The 23,952-nt window shown below is 46.7% G+C and overlaps 1 protein-coding gene across 2 annotated transcripts in view; it reads right to left on the bottom strand.

Annotated features, from left to right (window-relative positions):
- Positions 1-20,739, bottom strand: part of Rreb1 (ras responsive element binding protein 1) — a 169,281-nt gene extending 148,542 nt beyond the window's left edge. Inside the window, exon 1 of one of the 2 annotated variants that reach the window (XM_063259834.1) lies at positions 20,373-20,739. The gene's annotated coding sequence lies outside the window, so the exon portion shown is untranslated. Of the gene's footprint in view, positions 1-16,073; positions 16,162-20,372 lie in introns of those variants that run through there. The other variant, XM_063259835.1, reaches the window with a different exon arrangement.
- Between the last annotated feature and the right edge of the window lie 3,213 nt (positions 20,740-23,952).

Here is a 23,952-nt window from a genome sequence, read left to right as displayed (position 1 = left end):
GCTTATGTGTGGCATAAGGATTGTGACTTGGTCTAGGGACAGGGTGGTAAGGACAGCAGAAGCAGGGTGTGTGTGTGTGTGTGTGTGTGTGTGTGTGTGTGTGTGTGTGTGTGTGTGTGCGTGTGTGTGTGTGTAGCGTTAATAAGGAGGCCAAGCCAATGATACTTGTTCTAAATCACCCAATCAATCTCTCTGAGCCCCCCAAAGTGATCCTGGGGCCCAGAGTGTCTGAGCCGTCATGCAATGGATGACAATTCTCCTGCAGAAAACAAAATCCTATTTAGTCACAGAGTCAAAAGCAGAAAAGATGCGGGGACACACATTCGGTTCCAGGGACAGAAGGTATTATCTTCTTGTCACCAGCCACGCCCTAGGGGCTGCAGGGCTGTGCGTGAGCTACATTATGCTTCAAAGCCTCACTTTCCTGCTCAGTAGGTACTAGCAGAATTTGACGAAAACTCTTGTAAGAAATAAATGAATAAGTCCTTAGAGCACTTGGCCTGGTACGAAAGCCAAGGAATCTCCCTGAAACCCTCCTGTGTACACACGGCATCTGCAGAGAAGTTCCTAGTTTGTCTGATACACTGCAACTTCCTGTGCATGTCTGTCTTTGGAGGGTCCCTAGGTCCCTGCCCTAAGCTGTGGGACTCGAAATGGACTTGCTGAAGCCCTGAATAATGGAACTCATGACCTCATGCTCGCCAGGCAGGCACTTACGCTGCTGAGCCAAATCCCCGACCCCTTTGTGTTGTTTATTTAATTTTTTATTAGTACATATTTGTCATACATGCTGGACACATTCACTCTAGAGAATTCTGAACCTGTACATAATATGTATCTCAATTCTTTATTTTCCCATTCCCCACCCATTACCAAAGCTTCCATCCCACTTTCCCTATATTGTCTTTTTCCCCTTTGCCTTCCTTTCCTCCCCTGTCCCCTCTCCTTTGTTCCTCTTCCCTTCTGAACATGTTTTTCCTGCTTTCCAATATGTAGTCTCTATCTTGCTCCTTAACTACTCTCTGGGCTTCTCACACAAGAGAGGCACTGTGATATTTAAACTCGTGTGTGCCATTTATTTTAAGATTGTGGTTTCAAGGGCACCCATTCTCCTACAAGGGACTGAAGTTTATCCTTCTTTACGGCAGAGTAGTACTCCATTGTGTATAAATGCCACATTTTTTATCCACTCACCCGTGGATGGATACATGGGCTGCTTCCACAGTTTAGCTATTACAAATTGGAGCACTGAAAAATTTGTAAGGCACCAAGCACAACACTAAGACACAATATGATCCCTTCGGAGGGCTGGGGATGTAGCTCAGTGGCAGACTGCTTGCCTAGCACGCATAGGGCTCCAGGTTCTAGTGCCAGCACTAAAACAAACAGAACAAAAACAAAACAAAAAATCCAAGTAGGTTCTTTAGGACCTTTTGGGGGGGGCAAAGAACTTTTGGGGGATTTGTATTTTTTTAAGACAGGGCCTTGCTTCCGGCTGGCCTTGAACTCACTAGTTAGCAGAGGCTGGCATCGAACTCGCAGCAATCCTGCCTCAGCCTCCCAAAGCACGGGATCACAGGGTGTGCCCTCAGGCCAGCCTATGTTAGCTGTTGTAACTCACGAAGATCGGTGTTGTGCCCCGAGGACCCACAGACAACCTGACCATTCTGCAGACCGCGCTGGAACCTGGGCAGGTTACTGGGCTGCTCTGCACCTCAGTTTCTTCTCCTGCCAAGCGGGGCTCCAGCGCAGCCAGCTCCTCCCTACATGCACAGTGACACCCACCAAGGGGAGGTGGGGACCACAGGATGCAGAGTCCATAGCGTCTGCTCTGTGGCAGGCACATCCTGCCCGATGGGCGGTCGTGGCAGGGGATGTTTTAAAAAGAATCTGTGTCACCTACTCCCACGCTGCCTGACTCTCTCGGCCCAGGGCAGGCCCAGGAATCTGCATTCGGAGTGGAACCCTTGAGTGAGTCACACAACGCGGTCATCGAACTGACAACTATTGCGAAGAAAAAAAAATCCCTGAACTGCACACTGGGACCCACTAAAGGACTGGGGCCAAAGGCTGGGTGATTTCCCTCCTCTCCAAGGGAGGGATTTATGGTTTGGGTAAAAACCATTAAGAACACATTGGTTTTTCATTGGTTTCAGTTTGAGTTTCTGCCTCCTGCGAGGCCAAGTGAAATCACACCGGGCCTCACAGCTTTGGTCTTGGCCTCCCACGTGAGGCGGGGCCACGTGGCAGAATCTCAACACTGAAGAACCGAAACCGGAGGAGGAAGACATGGCAGGGGAGCCTGCAGCTAGGCCTCTCTCTCTCTGTCTTCCTTTGCCTCCTATGAATGGTTCCATTTTACTGGGATGTTCCCATCTGTTAACACAGTTACCTGTGTGTATCTTTTCTGGTCTGGCTTATTTTCACTTAGTTTCCAAGGATCATGTATATTGTAGTTTGTACCAGTGCCACATCCCTTTTGATTGCCAAGTAATTTTCCATTGCGTGGATGGACAACACGTTATCTGTCAATTGAGAGTTATTTGGGTTGTTTTATACATAATGCTGCTATGAACTTTTGTATATATGTTTTCCCATAGGCATGGTTACCTTTTTTTTTTTAAAGAAGAAAAGTCCAACTCCAGGTCTGGGGCTGCGGCTCAGTGGTAGAGCGCTGGCCTAGCATGTGCAGGGACCTGGGATCCACCTCCAGCTCAGAAAAAAATCTCCACCTCTATATCTGTATCTCCACAGAGATATTCATGACCAATAGAAAAGGAAAGTGATTACTTTCATCTCGAACGTTTATTTTTATTTTTGTCTTTTTGAGACAGGGTCTCACTATGCAGTTCAGGCTGAACTTGAACTCACTTTGTAGCCCATGCTGGCCTCAAACTCGCAGCAATCCTCCTGCCTCAGCCTCCCAAGTGTTGGGATTACAGTTGTGAGCCACCAGGCCTAGAGAGAAGTTTCTTCAAGCCAGATGCAACTCAGGGTATGGAGCTGTGATTCTAATCTCCAGCAGCATGGCACCATAGGTACCAGCATCAGGACCCAAGATGATAGCAATCAGTGCCTAAAACAGATTACATAAACCCAATAGCATGCATAAACACACTTTAAAATCCTGTTTACAGTGTATCAAAAACCTGAGGTCTTCCGTATTTTATAAATGATATATAATCCTCTATTGTATGCAATGTAGGAATATATTTTCTATACTAGTGACTGTGTAACACGTACTACTTAAAATACAGCCTACTTACACTGGGATGCAGGGAAAACATATGGCATATGCTAGAGATACAGCTTCGTATAGAGAATTACAGAACCTCCTCTGGACACTGAAGAACTTCCTCTGGTGCACTGATATAGTTTTCTATGTCCCAGGCCTAATTCTTTACACATATTATTTATATAATCCGGGTACTCATTTAATTACCCAGTAAGTTAGGTTCCACTGCATTATGATCCTTTTCTTTTCTTCTTCTTTTTTCCTTTCCTTTCCTTTCCTTTCCTTTCTCTCTCTGTCCCTCCCTCCCTCCATATGCAAGCATTTATTTATTTCAGTGCTCAGGACTGAACTCAGAGCCTCAAACATGCCAAACACACGCTGTACCATTGAGTCACATTCCCACCCATGATCCCCAGTTCACCAGTGAGGACACAGCGGCACGCACTATAGGTCACGTGGCCCCTGAGGATCTCGTCTCCGGAGTCTGGCGCCACCCTCTCCACGGCTACACAGTGTCTTTAAGTGGCAGCCTCTTCGTGGTGAGCATGTCACCTATCCCCGATTGGCCTATAGATCCAGTGCAGTCCTAAAAAAAATTCTGAACAGGTTGCATGGGTGGGGCTACTGGAGCTGTTCCTAAAATTCAAACAGGAGGGCTTCCAGCCAAGAACACTGCCACAGCCCTGGGGAGCGAGTGGAGGAACATGCCCTCCTCCCAGGTGGCGTGACTCACTGGGGACCTGTCACCGTAACACAGTGCAGAGCTGGACAAGCGCTCACGGAGCTACCGACTGCACAGAACCGCGGATGCAGGAAGGGGCGGGGCACACACTTGACTGACAGGTGGGGAGGAGGGGCACTTCCATGCACATCCCACCACCCAACACCCACTTAGACAAGCCTGGGAAAAGGGTGCTATTCACAAGATCAGTTCCAAATGAGTGAAACGCAAAAGTAAAATATGAAAGAAAAAAACCTGAAGAATACTACAAATATCTTCAGGGATAGAGGGGAATCTATACAAAAAGATTCCCTATAAGGGAAAAACTGAGGAATTCAACAACATTAAAATTAGGAATTTCTGTGCAAACTGGTCAGGGACCTGTAGTCCTAGCATGTGGAGGGTAAGGCAGGAGGATCACTTGAGCTCAGGGTAGTTAGGCAATGTAGTGGGACTCTGATTCTTGGGAAAAGATTCATGCCAGACTATATAAAAGGATTCTACAAATCAATGACAAATCAGTATGAAAATTTCATAGAAAAATGGGCAATATGTTTGAATACATACTTACGGAAAAGGGGTACCCAAATACCCAGTAACCTTATCATTAATCAAGAGAAAGTAAATTAAAACTACAGGGCCAGGTATTTGGCTCAGCAGCATAAGTGCCTGTCTGGCAAGCGCTAGGTCATGAGTTCAAAAAAACAAAACTGATACCAAAAAAAAAAAAAAAAAAAAAAAAAAAAAAAAAAAAAAAAAACCAACCAAACAAACAAAAAAAACCCCCAAAAAACCCCCAACTATAAAAAGATTGCCATTTCATACTCACAAAGTTGACAACATTAAAAAGTCTAACAATACTAAGTTCTGGTGAAGGTATAGAGCAACAAAAATTCTCATTCAGAAAAATATTTTTTCCTTTTGAGACAGGGTCTTGCTCTGTAAATCAGACTGGCCTTGAACTCTATGTAGCCCAGGCTGGCCTCAAACTCACAACAATCCTCCAGCCTCAGCCTCCCGAGGGCTGGGATTACAGGTGTGCGTCAGCATGTGTGGCCCTCAGAAAAACTTTTTAAGATAACTCTGTAAGGTGACAGATGTGTTACTTAACTTGGCTGTCATCACATATATATTTAAGTATATAGACACCCCTCATTTGATGACCAAGTCCCCTTCCTCCCACTAGGCTGTTAAATAATTGGTCATTAGTAGAGGAATCGCATATAGTATGTACACTGCAATATTCAGAGCAAAGAAACAGTCAAAGGAAACCCCAACTGGATGCCTTTGCTTTTATTTGCAAACTCTTCCACACAAAACTAAGCCCAGTTCTGCGCAGTGCAATCAGCAGAAATGACAGCACTGTCATGTAGAAGTCACCAACGCCTGCCCTGCCGCTCATGTCCCACCGTGGGAAGTCTAAGTGTGCGTGGCCATCCTGAGCAGTGGGTGTACATCTGCACACCCGCCTCCAACCTGAGTCCGAGCAGTCATTAAACAGGCAGGTCATTCAGTGGGGATTATCTAGCTACCTAATTACATGTCAGTTATACTTCAATAAAGCTGAAAAAAAACCCCTCTCATTTACTGTCAGAAGCAGTAGGAACTGGGGCAATCATGTTGGGAAACTGTTTGGAATTACAGCCCGAAGTGAAGAGCACAAATATCCTATGACCCACCAACCCACCTCCCACCTAACACTCTGGGGAAAGTGTGGTACACAGCTGGGAGGTGTGTGGAATGATCCTAGCAGCCCTTTGCATAGGAGCCCAGAGCCGGAAACAGTTCAAACGCTCGCCCACAGTGCCATGGACAAGGCCATCGTACACAGGAATACCAAAGGATGGGAGAGAAGAGACCATCCCTGTCGGCATCCACTGACATGGCTGAGCCTCGAGATCATGATGTGGACAGAAACAAACAAGCCAAAGATAACGTGCAGTCCTCCTTCGGTGTGCTCTGGGGATTGCTCTCCAGAGTCCCCTCAGATGCTGAGGTTGGCAGATCCTCAAATCCTTTATAGAAAATGACACAGTATTTGCACAGAGCCTAGGCAAATCCTCCTGTGTATGTTTAAATCGCCTCTTGGTTACTCATACTGCAAGGTAAGCGCTATGCACACAGGTATTGTATTTTATTGTTTAGGGAATGAAGAAAAAGTCTACCTGTGTTCAGTGCAGACACGATCAAGTAGTTTTGATCTGTGGCGGGGTGGATCCCTGGGGTTGGATGTGGAGTCCGTGGCTATCAAAGGCTGACTGTATATAATTTTAATTCATATGCATTTCAAGGTTTTTTTTTGTCTTTTTCATTTTTATCGGTACCGGGGATGGAACTCACGACCGCCTGCTTGCAAGGCAGGTGCTTATGCCGCTGAGCTAAATCCCCAGCCCCAGAGGTATGGTTTTGAAGTAGAGAAGATTCTAGGCAATGTCCTACTTCTTAAGCTACATGGCAGTGATACTAGTGCTCCTGCTTGCTAATGAGTCTTTAAACCCTCTCTAAGTATTTTATACATTCTTATGAGTATATAAAATATGTACGCAGTGGGACCTATTCATAATTTCTGATTATCCTTTTAAGAAAGCACCATAGCCAGGATATAAATTCAACATGCAAACATTAACAGCATGCCTTAACACCAACAGCGAACCTCTTGAGACATCAGGAAAACAATCCCATTGGAAATAGCTTAAAAAATCAAATGCCTAGAAATGAACCTAACCATGGAAATGAAATAGCCCTACACTGAAAACTTCTACTCTGAAAAAGAGATTAAAGAGAATATAAAAATGAATCCTCTATTCTTGGGGAGGCAGGACCAGTACTGGCCAAACTGGCCATCCGACTAAAAGTGGTGTACATATTTAACACAACCCCAATCAAAACACCAACAACACTCCTGGCAGAACTAGAAAACTAATCCTGAAATTTCTATGGAACCAGAAGAGGCCCAAAATAGCAAAAGCATCTTGGACAACAGGAACAAAGCAGGAGGCATCACAATCTTGGATTCTGAGTTTTATTATGAAGCTATGTTATAACCAAAAACGGCACGGTTGGTACTAGCACACACACAGGTAGTGGGTTGAAGGGACAGAACTGAAGATGCAGAAACCACCGCTGGCACCTTCACTGCCTGATCTGCCACGAAGGAGCCACGTCATATGCTTACAAGAAGGCGGCCTCTTTAGCACACTGGCTGTCTAGATGTAGAATACTCATCGCCTACCTGTACTAAATTAAATCAAAATGGGTTGAAGAGTTAAATATCAAAACAGAAACACAATCTCCTGGAAGACAGAACAGGTAAAACTCTTGAAGACAGCGTAGGCGAGGACCTTCTGCACAGAACCCCAGTTGCACAAGAAATAACACCAACAATGACCAAGTGGGATTCTACCAAATTAAACAGCTTCTGCCCAGCAAAGGACACAGAGAACAGAGCAAAGAGACAAACTTCAGAATAGGAAAGTGTTCCCCAGCTGCTCCTCAGACAGAGGGCTGATCTCTAGAACTCAAAGACTTAGACCACCCCCAACAAAGACCAAATTTAAAACGTTCCTTTGAAATGAACAGACACTTCTCAAAGGAAGATGTACCAATGGCCAATACGTACATGAAAAAAATTCTCAGCATCTTTAGCCATTAGAGAAATGCAAATTAAAACAACTCTGAGATTGTATCTGATGTTAGAAACAATGGTTATCAGTAAGAATTCAAAAAACAACAAAGGGTCAGGGTGCAGGTTGTGAGGGAAAGGAACCCTTCCACATTGTTGGTAGGACTGTAAACTGGTACAACCACTGTGGAGATCAGTATGGAGACTGCTCAAAGGACTACAGGAGAAATCGCATTTGATCCAGCTACGCCTCTCCTGGGCCCCCTCCCCGAAGAGTTAAAGACATCATCATTGCGGTGGTCCAGGCATAAGCATGTTCATAGCAGCACAATTCACAAGAGCCAAATGTTGAAAGCAGCCTGTATGTCCATCAACACATGATTGCATAAAGAAAATAGGAGAGATACACACAGTGGAATACTATGCAGCCTTAACAAGGTTAAATTTGACTCCTGTAGGAAAATGGGTGTCCCTTAAGACCACAACGCTAAATGAAATAAATCAGATATGGCAGGTTAAGTATTGCAGCACAAGAAACCAAGTATAAATAAAGGGTAAAATAAAACATAGGTAACCGGAAACAGGGAGATAGACTATGTGAGCCGGGAAGAGAATCTGGGGTGGAGGGAAACGAGAGGGAGAAAACGGAAGTAAAAAGGACCCCCGTGCGATGGGTGTGCACCAGTGCCCCATGGGGAAATGCGTTATAGTGCATGTCACAACATGCCCTAATAGAAAAGGAAAAAATAAGTATGGTAGCCTCTTCCTCAGTGGGAACCAGGGCTACTTCTTAACAGCAAAACCACATCACCACCGAACTCTCAAATTTACCCCCCCCAGGTGTTTCAGAGGATGACCCTCTGAAGACGTATGGTCCCGGCAGCTCACCCAAATGACCGGCTGACCATCAGTACAAGATCTAAAAGGCGAAGGCTGAGAATTAACACTGACCTGGAGGAGCATCACGCATTGCACAACCCCGGGGCCAGCAGGAGGAGAAGAGGGGAGAGGAGGGGAGGAGAGGGGAGAGGAGGGGAGGGGAGGGGAGGGGGAGAAAAGGGGGAGGAGAAGGGGGAGGGGAGAAAGGGGAGGGGAGGAGGGGGGAGGGGAAGGCCAAGGAGGGCAGAGGGGGGCGAATGGCAGAGAATACTGTGCTTGAATTTTCAATGTAGACTCCAGAATTCAAATGGGGCCATGTAACTTAGGTATTTCACTGCTGAGCCCAGCCTAAAAGATGCTAAGCAAATTCTACCTCTGAGCTACATCCTTGGCCCTAAAAATACTTTTAATTGAGTAACTCTTTACTATTTTTTTTTTTTCTTTTTCAGACAGGATCTGGCTATGCCCTTCAGGCTGGCCAGTACTCACAATGATCCTCCTGTCTCAGCCTCTCCAGTGCCAGAATTATAGGTGTGTGGCACCACACCCAGCTTCTTCTGTGTTTTTGAGATAGGATCTTGCTATGTAGTTCAGGCTGGCTTCAAATTTAACAGTGATCCTCCTGCCTCAACCTCCCCGAGTGCTGGGATTATAGGTGTGTGCCACCACACCCAGCTTCTTTACTGTTTCTTAATCTTTTGATATATCAGCAAAGGTATAAGCGCCTGCCAGGCAAGCGGGAGGTCACGAGTTCAATTCCCTGTACAAAAAAAAAAAAAAAAAAAATCTTTTGATGTAAAAAAAGAACTAAAGCCCTTACCCAAAGCTAAGACTTTCTGCCCTGCCTGCAGCTGAGCACAGAATAACACAGAGAGTCCGGGCTGTTTCCCTGGTGTCCCCGCTCACTCACAGCCAGTCTCCTGCGTCTGTTTTCACTAGGAGGCCACTCCAGCCAATCTCACCCACTTGTTTAGCTGCGAGGATGGAAACAAAATGTTTGCTGGCAAAACAAACACTGGCTTTAAAATTCTCTGTTTGGGCTGCTGGATAAAACACTTGTTTACTGAAACAGATGTTTGATTTGGAAAATGCCTGCCAGTGTGGACTTTTTCCAAGAAACACACCAGGATGCACCAGGGCAGTGACCTCAAAGCCTTGACAGAAGCTGGCATTTTAGGGCCACTTCCCGAAGTTCGCTTGCAGAAGCAGCAGCGACACAGGGAAAGCCAGGCTGTTAGAAATCCAACCGGCAAGGCCTAACACTCCCCCCGCCACCCAACTGATTTCTTTCATCCAATCAAGTGAGTTTCACATGTGACGCCATCACAGTTAATACTAAGTGGAGACCTGCATCTCTTTTTGGATTTGATCAGTGATTGCTGATTCTATATACAACATGGCATGAAAAACCATTTCTGCCTCTTAAGAAGATACACTAGCACCCTAAAATGCCTCTAGGAGGGCCCAGTTCAAGGCAAGCTTAACTTGAAACCCATCCAAGGAGATGTTCTTTCTTAAGTTCCAGAAGAAAACATCATAAAAGAAGGTCTCTGGACCCTGGGGTTAAATTTTTTTTTTTTTTAAACAAGGTCTCATTATCTAATCCATATTGGCTTTGAATTTGCAGTGATCCCCCTGCCTCAGCTTCCTGAGTCCCTGGATCACAGGTGTGCAGCACCACAACCAGCCTTACATTTAGCTTCATTTGGAGGCTCCAGGAAATACATAATATAAGGCCAAATAAGAGTCCCCTGATAAAGTTTAGGAATTTTTATCCATAGTTTCTTGCTAATGTTAGGCCTAAGGTATAAAGTGGATCACTGTTATGTTATGTCCATGACAATGGTCTCCTAAATTTTAAAAAGCATATCCTCCTACTTTTAAAAAGCATTTATATATCTAAATAGATGCATATTTATAAATCACATGCTACTATTAATTCTTCAGGAAATGTGCAAATATGCACAATGCAAATGATTTAACAGACATTTCTCCAAAGAAGTTATACCAGTGGCCAAGAAGAACACGCAAGGATGTTTATTATCATTAGTCACCTGGAAAATGGAAGCCAAAGCCACAATGAGACAGGTTTTTATGCAACACGATGGCTAGAATTTGTTTTTAAAGGTAAAATAGCAAATGCTGGCAAAGATGCAGAGAAACTACAGCCCTCATCTCAGAAAAGATGAGATAGTGCAGGCACAGTAGAAAATGGTCTGGTGGCTCCTCAAAAAATTAAGGAAGGGCTGGGGATAGAGCTCGGGAGCATCAGGGCCTGCCTGGCAAGTGCAAGGTTCCCAGTTCAATTTCTGGTACCAAAAAAAAAAAAAAAAAAAAAAGGTAAGCAAATGTATTACACGATCAATTCCACTGCTACCGGTATGTCCCCAAGACTTGGAAACAGGTGTTCCACCTGTTACCTGTACTCCAATATCCACAGCAGCGTTCTCCAAAATACTGAAACGAGCCAAGTACCCATCAATAGATGAATGGATGGACAAACCGTGATATACAGAGACAATGAAATGTCACCCAGCCACGAAAGGAGTTAAGTACTGACTTATGACACAACGAAGATGAATCTGGAACACAGTATAGTCAGTGAGATAAGCCAGGTTTAAAGGACTAACGCTAGATGATTTTACTTGTATGAAACACCAAGAGTAGGCATCGGAGGTAGAAAGGAGCTCAGAAGTTAGCAGAGACTTAGGGAAGACAGGACGGGGAGTTAATATGCTTAACAGGTACAGTTCCTGGTTTGGATGATGAACGTTGGAAGCAAGGCAGTGACGGTTGTGTATGCCTCTGAGGCTGGAACTCTGGGAGGCTGAGGCAGGAGGATCTCGAGTTGGAGGCCAACATAAGCTACGCAGCAAGTTGCTAGTCGGCCTGGAACATAGTGAGACCCTGTCTCAGAAAACAAAACAACATAAAATACGAATGTTGAAAACAGTGTTGATAGCTGCATAACATTGTGAATGCAATGAACACTGCTGAATTATTATTTAAAGTGGTTAAAATGGCAACTGTATTAAGTTTGTTTTATTTTTCTAAAAAGGACAGTGCAAATGGAAAAGGTAAAATACACATAGATATTGTAATATTTTCTTCTGGTACCCCAGTGTGTTCCCTGCATGCTAAAGCGGGGTCCGGTGGGTGCGGTTTCTAAAGTTAGACCAAGAAGGAATGAATGGGTGATAGGAATCTCGGGAGAATAATTGGATCTGGATTTTGATGATGTCTACCACTCTCAAACAATTTTCTTTTTAAGCCTAAAGGAAACAGAACTTTATTCTCTAACTTTTCTGCGAGACTAAGAAGGAACCCTATAGAAGACCTTAGGTCCCTCTCAGCACGCACCTGGTGCTCTAAACCGTCTGAATCACGCAGCCTCAGGCAAGCCCTCTCTGCAGCCGCGGGCACAGTGCCCTGCAAAACACCCATTGTGCTTCTGTGTGGTCTCTGGTAAGACCCACGTTCAGCTGGGCATGGTGGCATACACCTGTCCCCTAGCACTCAGGAGGCTGAGGCAAGAGGGTCACTGAGAATTTGTGGCCAGCCTGGGCTACACAGCAAGACCCTGTCTCAACAAAACAAAACAAAATAACTTCAACTTAAAACATTCCTTTTTGAAACTGTTTTCAAAATCATTTTCTGCACTATATCTTTTCTTGCCCAAGAGCATCGATCGTGGTGGTGGGGTAGTGGTGGTGGTGGGTTAACAGGAAATAAAACGATTAGCAGCTTGCCATCGGGCTGGCACCTCCAGGGCCCAGGCCGAAGGTGTGAAGCAGAAGGCTGGCTGAGGACCAAGGTCATCAAAAGCAAAGCACACTGAGTTGAGGGCAAAGGAGACATTTCAGGAGGCAGCAAGCCCTGCTAAGCATGGGGGTGACAGAGCTGGGGCTGCTGTGGATAAATGATGTGCTTCCGTCCTACCAGGCTGGACCCACGTTTGCTCAGGCTTTTTTAAAATTTTTTTTTTTTAATCACTGAGTTTCATTGTACAAATAGGCTCATGTGGATTGCTAGGGTTTGATTTTCTTAAAAGCTGTTTTCTAGTAAATGAAAGAACTCAGCTTTAAAATAAAAGTTAAAGCACCCTCGATGCTCAGGACTCTGCACCTGCTTTTTCCAAAGATCTGTGATGACCTGATCAGCGCTGTGCCTTGGTAATTCCCATCGAAACCCCTGCCTCTCGCATACAGGGAAAGACGAGTATTCGAGAACTGCTAGAGGAAAGCCTTGACTCACAGCCTTCACACTGATAGTCACATATCCATGTAAAAACAACTGAGGCTCTCAGATGAATCCTGCAAGAGCCGCCCTCTGAAACACTGTTTCTCTACTGCAACAGTGCAACGTTTCTAGAAATGTGTGCAAAGTCTGCTTCAGAAGGGATTCTAGCAAATTCCCCTGCCAGAAGGCAGCGTTCTGAGAGCAAGCCATAGACCTTCCTTCTGAATCAACCGACTCCCAAGTTTCTGGTGACACTCCACTGCTTGTACATGGTCTGGATCCCCCAGCAGAAACTCCTCCCTGCAAGGTCCCGTCATGAAATCTTGGCTTCTAAAAGATGAGTCCTCCCTAAGGACACGAAACGTGTACCATGAATATTCTTGCTTAAAAGTGTTCCATTTTAGTTCCAACACTGATATTGTTTCAAAACTCTTTTCCCAAGGCCTTCCTGCATGTTATATTTAAAAAGTTGCCAAACTGGTTTTTGTTTTTTTTTTTTTAAACACATCTTTTCAGGACTGATAAGCAAAAGTTCACCACAGCAGTTTAGAGTAAGATCGACTCAGAATTATTCTATACATTTTGAGGAAAAAAAAAAAAATCCAAGGGCACTTTTCAGATGGAGGGTTATCAAAGAAGCTATAAATTTCCAAAGCCACAAAAGTTGTGCAAAGGAGTTTCTCTTTTGGTAAAAGATGAAGCCACAGCTTCCTTGGAAACAAGCTGACATCCTGTTGGATCCACTGCCTGCAAACCTGTTTTGTAGGTATTATGAATGACTGCAGGCAAAGAGTAAGTGGTTGTGAAAATAAATTTTCTAATGTTAAAAAAAAAAATGTCCTGTTAATACATTTGGCTTGACTAAGAACTTTGGTAAGCAGAAATCATGTTTCCAATCTTTCTTGTGCTCCTTAAGGAAGATTTATTTAACCTCAAAAATTATTTCACTGTGTGTGTGTGAGGCCCCGGGTTTGATCTTTTGCATTGTAAAACAAATTTTTTAAAAAAAGTTTAACAATGTGGTCATTTCTGTGATAATTATTCCAGAGGTTCCTGCTTAGTTTGAATTTTTCTGGCTGCTGATACTCACAGTATGGTCAATAACAAGCCGTATTTCAGGAGGCAAACTAGGATTACAGAGGCAATTATTACCTGCTTCTTTGTACACAAAAGGATGTGTTTATTGGAGGCCAGGAAAGCAAACTGGAAACTGGGAAATTGATTGCTGGCTTCTTAGGAAATCTCACATACAAAAGGGCATTTTTTCCTCTACTGAGGGACTCCACAGTGAACCACCACGACCTTGTGAATGCTGTGTGTCATTATAGTTATTCACTTTTATTTACATTTTTTGGTACAACCTGGGTTTCATTCCCTAACATTTTTAGGATAATTTATATTGTTAGGGAATTTTTCAAAACCTAGATCTACTGCACTACACTGTGAACACATTTAACGTAACAATGGCACACGGAAAAGGTTCAGACTGGAGTCAGGTTGGTGACACAAAGCTGTGAACTCCACGCTGGGGAAGCCCTTGTGTGTGTGGCATGTGCAAGACCCTGGGTTCCATCTGCAGCCCTGGGGTGGGGGGCAAAAAGATGGTAAATTTGATGTTATGTGTATTTGACTATAATTAAAACAAAACAAAACTTAGATCGATCACCTTCTGCTCTTCTCTGACGGTGAAAAGATCCCATGATAAAATAGCTTGTCTGTGGTTACAGGTTGGACTAAATGGATGGCTTCGACTCTGCATGTGTTTGGGGGCTGAGGGGAAGGGGTGAGGGAGAATTCTGCCCCTGACGCCCCTCAGCATCCGTTTTAAACTCAAACCTTTGCCTGCCTAGGCAGTGGACAGCTAAGAACCTAGACGTGCAAATTCATTGCAGATTCATCTCTTTCTGGTCAACACGTAGGGAGGAGCAGCAGGGCCAGTGTCCCCCAGTGGCCAGGTAAAGAGCTCACAGAAAGCAGGCTTTGACGGAAGCCCCCTTCAGACAGACTTGTGTTTTAAAGGGCCAGGGATCCCTGGAGGAAGGTGTGCCAGTCCTCGCCTGCCTTTTAGAGCCTGACCGAGTTTCTGCAGCTGCAGTCTCTCTGCCGGCGGGAAGCGGCCCCTGTGGGCTGACAGCCTGCAGCTTGTCCCGCCTCACCTCTGTGTGTCCCACACAGCCGCTGCCCGGTGCCCCGCCCTGGCCCTGGGGACCCAGAGGGACAGGAAGTGGTCTGCCAAGGGCCAGGCCATTGGCTCAGCCCTGCACGTTTCCACAACACGGTCTGAGTCACTCCCCACCTCCTTCCAAGCCGGCTGGATGCATCCCTCCACTCGTCCAGACCAGGGCTAAATTTGGAAGGCAGTGGGTCATGGGATAAAAACAACTCTGGGCACTGCCAATCAATGAATGTCCATCGGATACAAAGGCACAGGCGCAGGTTGAAAGGCAGGAGCACTCGGGGGAGGTCAGGGCTCCCGTGCTAGGCCTAGGAGGGACACAAGAGGCCTGGAGGGGAGGTCCAGGCTAGACCAGAAGCCAAGGCCATGAATCTGTATGGAGCTTCATGCCTGGACCGCAGCTGGCCCAGGACACTGGGATGCAGGCCCATGGGCGGGGCCCCTTAATCTGGTGAGCCAGGTTAGGGAGCCCCACCGGTTTACAGCATTTGGGGCAGAAGCTTGCTGAGTCAGCATGCTGGCTCCGTGAAAGCCCCAGCAGTGACTCACTTGTGATCCACGAGGAAGAAGAATCTTCAAGATTGTATTTTCAGGCACATTCAAACAGGGCAAGTTCCCCCAAATCAGACCTTGGCCCAAAGATTCAAATTTGGGTGCCTGTTTACACCTGGGACCTCCCATCATTTCCTTGCAGGTGATTCCCATCGGGCCACGACTCATCCATCACCCCTACATCATGGGAGCCTCAAAGTCTCTTCTGTCAAATCAGCCTTTCCACCTGCCTTGCTCCCGTTTCTGGGGGTGGTCCCACCTCTCAGGATGCCTAGAAGTGAATCTTCAGTCATCTCTGAGTTCACTGCCCCTCCACGTCCAAATACTCTACAAATCTTGTCCATTTTTTTTTCATTAATACTCACAAAGCACTACCTTCCAAGCAAACCCCATTGCTACGATGGGGGTCTCCCCACTGTGATCCCTACAGTAGCCACTCCTGGCCCTCGAACTTGAACTCTACCCTACCCTACCAGATTACCCTTCCCCACAGCCAACTTTGACTGACATTGAGGTTTCAGTTCCAGCCCCTGCCAGAAAGCAGGTCAGACGAATTCTGTTTGCTAGTACATCTCGAAATTATCCTTACACTATCCTGTGGTCTGTTCCATGTGCAATAGCATTATATCTGAAAAAACAATGCACATACCTTCAGTAAAGTTATTTTAGCTGAGCACAGTGGTGCACAACTATGATTCCAGCTGTTTAGGAGACTGAGGCAGGAGGATTACAAGTTTCAGACCAGGGCAACTCAGACCTGGGCAACTCAGCAAGACCTTGTCAAAAGGAAAAAAAAGTATGTGTTTCAATCCCTGGTACTGGGAAAAAAACAATACTGCTAAAACATGCTATCACCTGCACTGCTAGAAAAATGTCACTCAAAGATGACCTGAGTTTCCACAAATGTTAACACAATAAAGTACAATAAAGCAAGGTATGCCTATACTTCCCCAGGTCAAAATAAAAATCCTTGTGTAATTCCCCATTACCTGCATGTGAAGTTCTGATACTGGGCTTAGCCAAGCATTCATGGTCCCCAACTGGTCTGGCCTAATCTATCACATAAAAGACAAATTTCATACTGGAGCCATCTCTCCGAGCAAAGCTGATCGGTTCCAATTCCCCAAACACACCCTTCCACCTCCTGCTTCTTGGTTTATCTCACTGGGTTACAGCACTGGGAATGCCTTTCCCTCTCTAGCTATAAAATCACATCCAGCCTTTAGGCCTAAGTTCAAATCCTACCACTGCTCTCTGAAGTACTTCCTGATGGCTGCCACCTAGCAGCCAACCTGCAGGACACATTTCATACCCAGAACACCTGGCCAGCGCTAAGCAAGGGCGTGGCCTGTTTTCCTTTCCTCCCCTGGTCCCCTCTGTGTTTACTTTCAACTGCCCTCAGATCTTAGCTCCCTGGAGCCTCTGGGCCCAGCCCACTTTGTTCTCTGATCCTTTGGGCAGTTCCCCTGGCTGGCTGGCAACGTCTCCTTAAGAAGAGCAAGCCTTCTATTTTCTTACAGGGACAGTACAAGTTCACTGTCGACGTTTGAGAGAAGCGAGGGGAAAAAATTAATCTCTTCTTCTAATTGTCAACTGCTTGTGACTTTTGTAAACAAATCCATCACTTCCTCTTATACACATAGGTACCCCCCGCCATGTTGGTATTTAACTCCTAAACAGTTGAACTTCATGTATTTGTCATCCAGCTGTCACCTCCAAGTACAGTTTGTTAGACTTGACTCTGAGGAACATGCATATGCTTCTCTGTAATTCCCACAGGCCTGCCACTGTCCACACACAGGATAGGTGGTGTGGAGGTTTCCAACGCATGCTCACTTAGAAAGTATTTTGAAGACGTCAGGAAGCACTGTCTATAGTAATCTATGTGAAAATCTGTTATATGGAGATGAATTCTTAAGAAGAGCTCCACAATGTATGTGTCAAGTGGGTTTTTCTTTTTTTCTTATTTGCCACTGGGGGATTGAATCCAGGGCCTTCCCATTGAGCTGTCTCTACCTTTCAAAAGGAATTTTTTTTAAAAAGCTTTTTTGAGACAGCATCTCACTAACTTGTTAAATTGCCTAAGCTGATCTTTAACTTGTAATCCTCCTGTCTCAGCCTTCCAGAATGCTGGGATCACAGGCATGTGCCACTTTGCCCATCTAACTAATTTTTGGGTTTTTTTGTTTGTTTGTTATTTTTGAAGATCCTCTTTCTAAACAGATATCCATTCCTTATTTTACTTTCTAAATCTGACTTATACCGTGAAGTCTTCATGTGAAGAGCAGATCATCCTATGTGTAATTATTTCACTTAGGAGGCAAAATTGGGAGGAAGGTTGAAAGACAAAAGACAGATTGCCACTTCATTTGATTTAAATTTGCAATTCATTTCTATAATAGCCATTCTTGTACCAACATTTTTAAAGCTCATTCTCTCTCTTTTTTTCCTTTTTGAAACAGAGTCTCACAGTGCAGTCAGGCTGGCCTTGAGCTTACTGTGTAGCCCCGGCTGGTCTTGGACTTGCAGCAATCCTCCTGCCTCAGCCTCCTGTCATATAGGCAGAAATTACACTCCTTATGAGGAGATCCTGAGCACATTAGCTGTTTTTAGGTTTCCAGAAACCTTTGGTATAACTCTCTTTTCATTCCTAATGTGAGTGTATTTCAATGTACAGAATTTCTCAGCTCCTAACTACTGTGATGCTACAGTTTATGCAAACAGCCTAGGTGAAAATAATGATTTTTGCCAGTTGAATTGAATGTAAAAAGTCCAATCTACAACTCAAAAGGAGAACAAGTATTTCACTTATTTATTGACTGATGTGTTTCTTGTTTTTGTCTTTTGAGACAGGTCTCACTGTGTAGTTCAGGGTGGCCATGAACGCAGTACGTAGCCCAAGCTGGCCTTGAACTTGCAGTGATTCTCTTGCCTCAGCCTCCCGAGTGCCAGAATTACAGGCATGTGCCACCACACTGGGCAAGGAGGCCAAATATGGTAATTATTATTCCTATTCTAATAGTGAGACAACTTGGAAAAGGTACCCAGTTACTACAACAACAGTAATTTGGATCGGGCCTATAGTTCAGTGCTAGAACACGTACTTAGGATAACCAAGGCCCTGGGTTCAACATCTAACACACAAAAAATTGTTTTTTGCTCTTCTCATTGATTGTACTACATCTTCATAAAAGTTTGTACAACAAAACAGTTTAATTTATGTCGACTATGATTCAATTTAGAAAAATAATTTGATTTCTCTATTTTTGTCTCCCAGGGTCAGATACTCCGAAAGTAAAAACACACCCTAATGGATGCAGGTATCCACACTGGCCAGGAGCCTGGGACAGAAGCCGGCATTAATCCCATGTCAGCTCCGCAGTGAACCCGGGAGAGCTGTGTAGAGGACAGATGCCCCTCTCGGCTCTGACAAGGACTCCCGCTGTGGCACTCTTCTTGGGAGAGGGCTTTGCTGCCCCTGAGGCCTTGTTTCAGCGGCCCTCTCCTGTGTCTTGTGACTGAGGTCCACCAGGCAAAACCAGACTGAAAGCAAACTGAATGAAACCCAGGAAGGGTGTGAAGACCTAACCTGCTGAGCTCTCCCTTTGCAGGCTCCATTTGCAAAAAAAATTAAGTAAATAAATAAATATTTTTTTCCTGGACACCGGTTTGTTTCTGGAAAGCCCACAGCCCTACATCTCAAGTCCTCCCTCCCTCCCTCCCTCCCTCCCCGCGTGCTTGGGGTGGGCCTGAGCCCTGGCCACCACGTGCAGGGGGTACAGTCTGGCTTCTGCTTCTGGGAGGGCTGCCGTTTTTCCCTGTCTTCTCCTTTCAGTGAAGGCCTTTTCACATTTGCTTCTCAGGCCTTCCCCAAAGACAAAACTGTCACTGTCCCCTGGCCCTTCTAACTCCGGGGTATCAACTTCAAACCTCTGTATCAACGAAGTCAGAGTCTGTTAATAAGTTCAGGACATGTATAGCAGCCTAGGCCTGCGCGTGCAAGCCTGGGACCCTCATGCAAAAACTTTTATATCCTCCGAGACAGAAAAAAAAAAAAAAGAGAGAGAGAGAGAGAGAGAGAGAGAGAGAGAAAGAAAGAAAAAGAAAAGGAAAAACAAACACAAAACAGCAAAACCCCTCCTCCTCTCCAGCTTTGCTTTCTGGTTCAGTAATAAGAAAAGTTAATCCACCTCTTGGTGCCACCGCTGCTCCTCCACCGGCTCACCTAGAACACTCACTACATCATTGCAGGGAAGCCAAGCCCGGTTACTGAGGCAACTAAGTTTTTCTTCCCAAAGGGTCACCAGGAAACACATCCCGCGGGATCCCCTAGTAACCATCCACAGATAATGCCGGGGAACTACAACACCGAGAGAGAGACTCGCTTTCCAAGGCTTGGCACTCGCGGCCACAGGGGGGTGTGCGTAGGGGGTGCGCAGCGTCCAGTTACATTCCTGACCCACTTTCGCATCCCCTCCCTCTTCTTCCTCCTCCTCCTTCCCCTGCAGGCCGGGGAGCCGCCCACAAGCACTCCCCGGGCATCCGAGGGCGGTGCACCGGCTTGGGCACTGCGGGGACCCAGGAGGACCCCACTGCCCCCCCACACCCCCGGCTTCCCCTGCGCGCGTCCCTCCCAGGTCACATGGGCTCCAGAGCACCTGTTGGCGACCTCAGCCCCCAGCCGAGCCCGTCCCGCCGCCCTCCCCGGCCAAGCCCGCTGCGGGAGGCAAGGGGAACCGTTCTGCAAACCCTGCTTTCCGTGGCGGGGCGCACGGGCCGGCGGGCGACGCCTGCACACGCTCAGCTTTGCAAAGTGCAAAGCGCCGGGGCTGAGTGGCGCCTGGGTGGAGGCGATCCTACCCGCCCCCATCCCTCCTCCCGGCCCCAGGCGAAGAGGGAGTGGGGTGCACTCCGCCCGCCCCCCTCCCCGCCCGACTCCGCTGGAAACCTGGGCTCCTCGCGCGCTCGGGGCGGGGATGCTGCGGGGTCCGGCGGGGGCCAGGGCAGGTAGCGGGCGGTGCCGGGTGGGTGTGCGCTGCGGGCCGCGGAGTCCAGGAAGGGGGCGGGAAGCTGCCGTCGCAGCTGCAACTTCTGAGCGTGCACAGCAACTCAGCAACTTTGCCTGCGCCGCGCGCCCCTCCCCCGCGCCACCCGGCCGGGCCGGGGGCTGCGCGTGCCGGGGAACGATCGGGCGTGCGCGTGCGTGGGGAGGGGGCCGCGACCGTGGCACCGCGACCCGAGGCTGGGAGTCGGGGTCGCTGGGGCCGCACCCACGCGCCCCAGGCCTTGCAAAGGCACCGCTCGCGCCCCCTAAGGTCCCCACCCGCAGCCCGGCTGTGGCTGAGCTCCGCGCGGGGAAGGGGGCGGGAGGACGGCGGCGGAGCCATGGAAACTGCGCCGGAGGATAAATAGGGCGAGGGCCGAGCGGGGCAGTCCCACCGCCAGCATCTCAGCGGCCGGCGGCGGATGCAGTGCCCGGAAGGCCAGGCCCAACTAGAGCTCTTCCTGAGCTGCCCTCCGCGCCCTACTCCTGGGGAGGGTGGTCGGGGGAAGGCAGCGGAATAGACTTGAGTGGGCTGCGAGGCCTAGGACTGAGGCGAGGATAAAGTGACCTCGAGGTCATCAGATGTTTGTTCCAGGGCTTCAAGGACAGCGCGAGGCCTCGGCTGGCCCAGCCAGTCCTGAGAACTTGGAAAACCCCAGGAAAACATCCAGGAAGATGGAGACAGAAGCGTCCCTGCGGCTGAAGCCGGAAGCACAGGGAAGATGGGGTACCTGAGGCAGCCTGGGATGGTACCTGATGTCTCCGGAAGTCAGACCTTCAGGGGTGGCCACTCCTGGCTGGCTAAGAGGAGGAGGAGTTTAGGCCAGGTGGAAGAGTGACCAGAGGGGGAAGGAGGGAGGCTTGGGCCGGGCCCACGGGCTCCTGCAAGGGAGCTAAGGGCCCAGGCTATCAGCCAGCCTCTCCCTGGAAGCACACATACTCTCCTCCCAGCTCTCTCAAACTTCATCTGACTCACTGTAGAATTCCTGATGCCATGCGCCAAGGGCTCCTCTCTAACTAGAGATGCTGGTGGCGGTGTTATGACGTTGAGTCACTTCAGGGTGTGGGAATCTTCCGCAGCAAAGGGGTCATTTCAAGTGAAAGTAAACTACCTGCGTGGAGAAGCTGTCAGCCAGCTGAATGATTTAATTACATGCCATCTTAATTTAAAGAGATTTGTGTGCTCATTGCGGGCAGCTGGACAGTTACCTGCTGACGTGTACCTGGAAATTACCTTCTAACTGGAGGTCAATTCAGTTCACACCGTGAACAGGTAACGAGTACTTTCCTCTCTCAAAAGAGGCAGGTTCTTATTCTTCTTAATAGGAGAAAATAAACTCTCCCCTGAAATGATTAGGAAACCTCTAAGCCACAGCATAGGTTTCCAAGCAGTGCTGTTTCAGAGAACTGGATTCTCAGTAATATTTGAGGAAAAAAGGGGTGGTGGTGCACAAGGTCATCATATGCCACATTGCACCGGCCCAGAGGGACATCATGTTGAAATTTAGCATCTCTGATGTCTGTCTGATGCCACCCAGCACTGAGTGACAGTCTCAGTCCCAGTGCTTTTCTTCCTTAAGGTCTGTAAAATAAGGAAGTCTGAAGTGCTGAGGAGAGCAAGTAATTGGTTGACCAACAAGCACAGCGACTTTGTAGCGAGACCTCTTAATCTCTGGGGTGCTAATGGACCCTCCAGTCATCAAGCAGAAGAAGTGAATGATGTGCACTTGTTAAAAATGTACAAACAGCGGTTTTTCTTTTGGGGCACTGAAGATGATCACTTAGATCTGATATTCCTGTCGGGATCTGCTGCTCGAGTGTTTGTGCAGGATTTGAACACATCAAAGAGGACGGGTTCCTGAATGGTGTGATTAGGAATTATTCAGCAACAAACTACCTTTAGTGTCATTGCAAAGAAATAACGAAAGGAGAAAGAAAGAAGCCATTTGAGGAAATATTCAAAGGCAGAACCGTGCATTCAGCTGTAGTAGAAACTGAATCAGAATTATCTTTAGGGAACTGATTCCAGTGAACGCTTAGTCAAAAAATTCGTGTGGGCTGGGGGTTTGGCTCAGTGGCATAAGCATCCACTTTGCAAGCACGCAGTCGTGAGTTCTATCCCCAGTACAAAAAAAATCATTTCTGATACATATATATATATATATATATTCAATTTTAACTGATTGCCTGCACTAGTTTGATTCGCAGAAATCAATAGGCTTTATTTAAATTAGACTGGTACCAGGCTACTAATTACAGACACTCTTGGACTTTTCATGGGTTTAGTTCTAGACAAACATTGTAAGTTAAAAATATCATTAAGTCAAAAACCCTTTTGTGTTTTCTGCACTGGGATGGAATGCTGGCCTAGAGAACATCAGGCAAGTGCTCTGTCCCTGAGCTACACCCCCAGCCTTCTAAAATGTTAAAACACATACCTGACCAACATCACTGCTTAGTCTGGGCTATCTTCCGTATGCACAGAGCACCCATAGTAGCCTACAGCTGGGTGAAATGGTCTGATGCAAAGCCATTTATAATAAAGTGTTGTATATTTCACGTACTCTGAGAGGCAGCCTGTGGACGTGATGGGATGTGCAAACATAGAAGAAAATGTCCAAACAGTGCTGGCCACAGTGCACAGTAAAGTCCGGTCTGCATCTTCTCACCATCCCCTGCCTCATGGAACCATGGTGCACGCCTGCCTGGCCTCAGGAAAGAGGACTGTCTGCATATTGCTAGTCCGGGAAGAGATCCAAATTTGAAGTATAGTTTCTACTGAATATGTGTTGCTTTTGTTTCGGCCACTATAAGGCTGAAAATCAAAAGTTGCATCATCCTGAGACAGGGACTGTCTATACTTCTAAAAATTCTTCCAAAAGATTGCTAGAGAAAAAGTTTAAAAAGAGGGCGAGTGCCTAAAAGTGTACTTTAATTTAAAAAAAAAGAGAGAAGCCAGGCACAATAGCGCATGCTGGTAAGTCCAGCTGCTTAAGAGGCTGAGACAGGAGGGTGTTCAAGATCAGCATAGGCAATTTAGTGTCTCAAAAAGAATTTAAAAGGAGATAGCGAGTTGGGTCCCATGGTGTGTATTGTAATCCCAGCACTTACAGCAGACAGATTGCCGTAAATTGGAGGCCAAGTTGAGTTACATAGTGAGTTCAAGGCTAGCCTGAAATATGTAGTGATACCTTGCTTCAAACAACAGCAAAATTAAAACAAAAAAGAGAGAGAGAGGTTTTCAAAGGAAGATGAAATTGGGCATAAGAAAGAAAAAAATGCTTACAATTCATCCCCTAACAAAGGTTTAGAAAGGTTAATGACTTACCTAGAGAACCAGAATCAAGATTCAACTGGTCTTGTGATTTCAAACACCCTGCGGTCGCCTCCAGTGGCCACGCTCTCATCTTTGCAAGATGATGCCATGTGGCTGTAGTGTGGTTGTCTGAGAGGCATGTGTGCTAGGATACCTCCCCCTTGGGTA

This window comes from Cavia porcellus, unplaced genomic scaffold (assembly GCF_034190915.1).
Source record: "Cavia porcellus strain 051 isolate PalLab524CR breed Dunkin Hartley unplaced genomic scaffold, mCavPor4.1 scaffold_13, whole genome shotgun sequence".
NCBI lineage: Eukaryota > Metazoa > Chordata > Mammalia > Rodentia > Caviidae > Cavia > Cavia porcellus.
The sequence above is the reverse complement of the archived record's forward strand: the minus strand, read 5'-3'. Positions and strand labels throughout refer to the sequence as shown.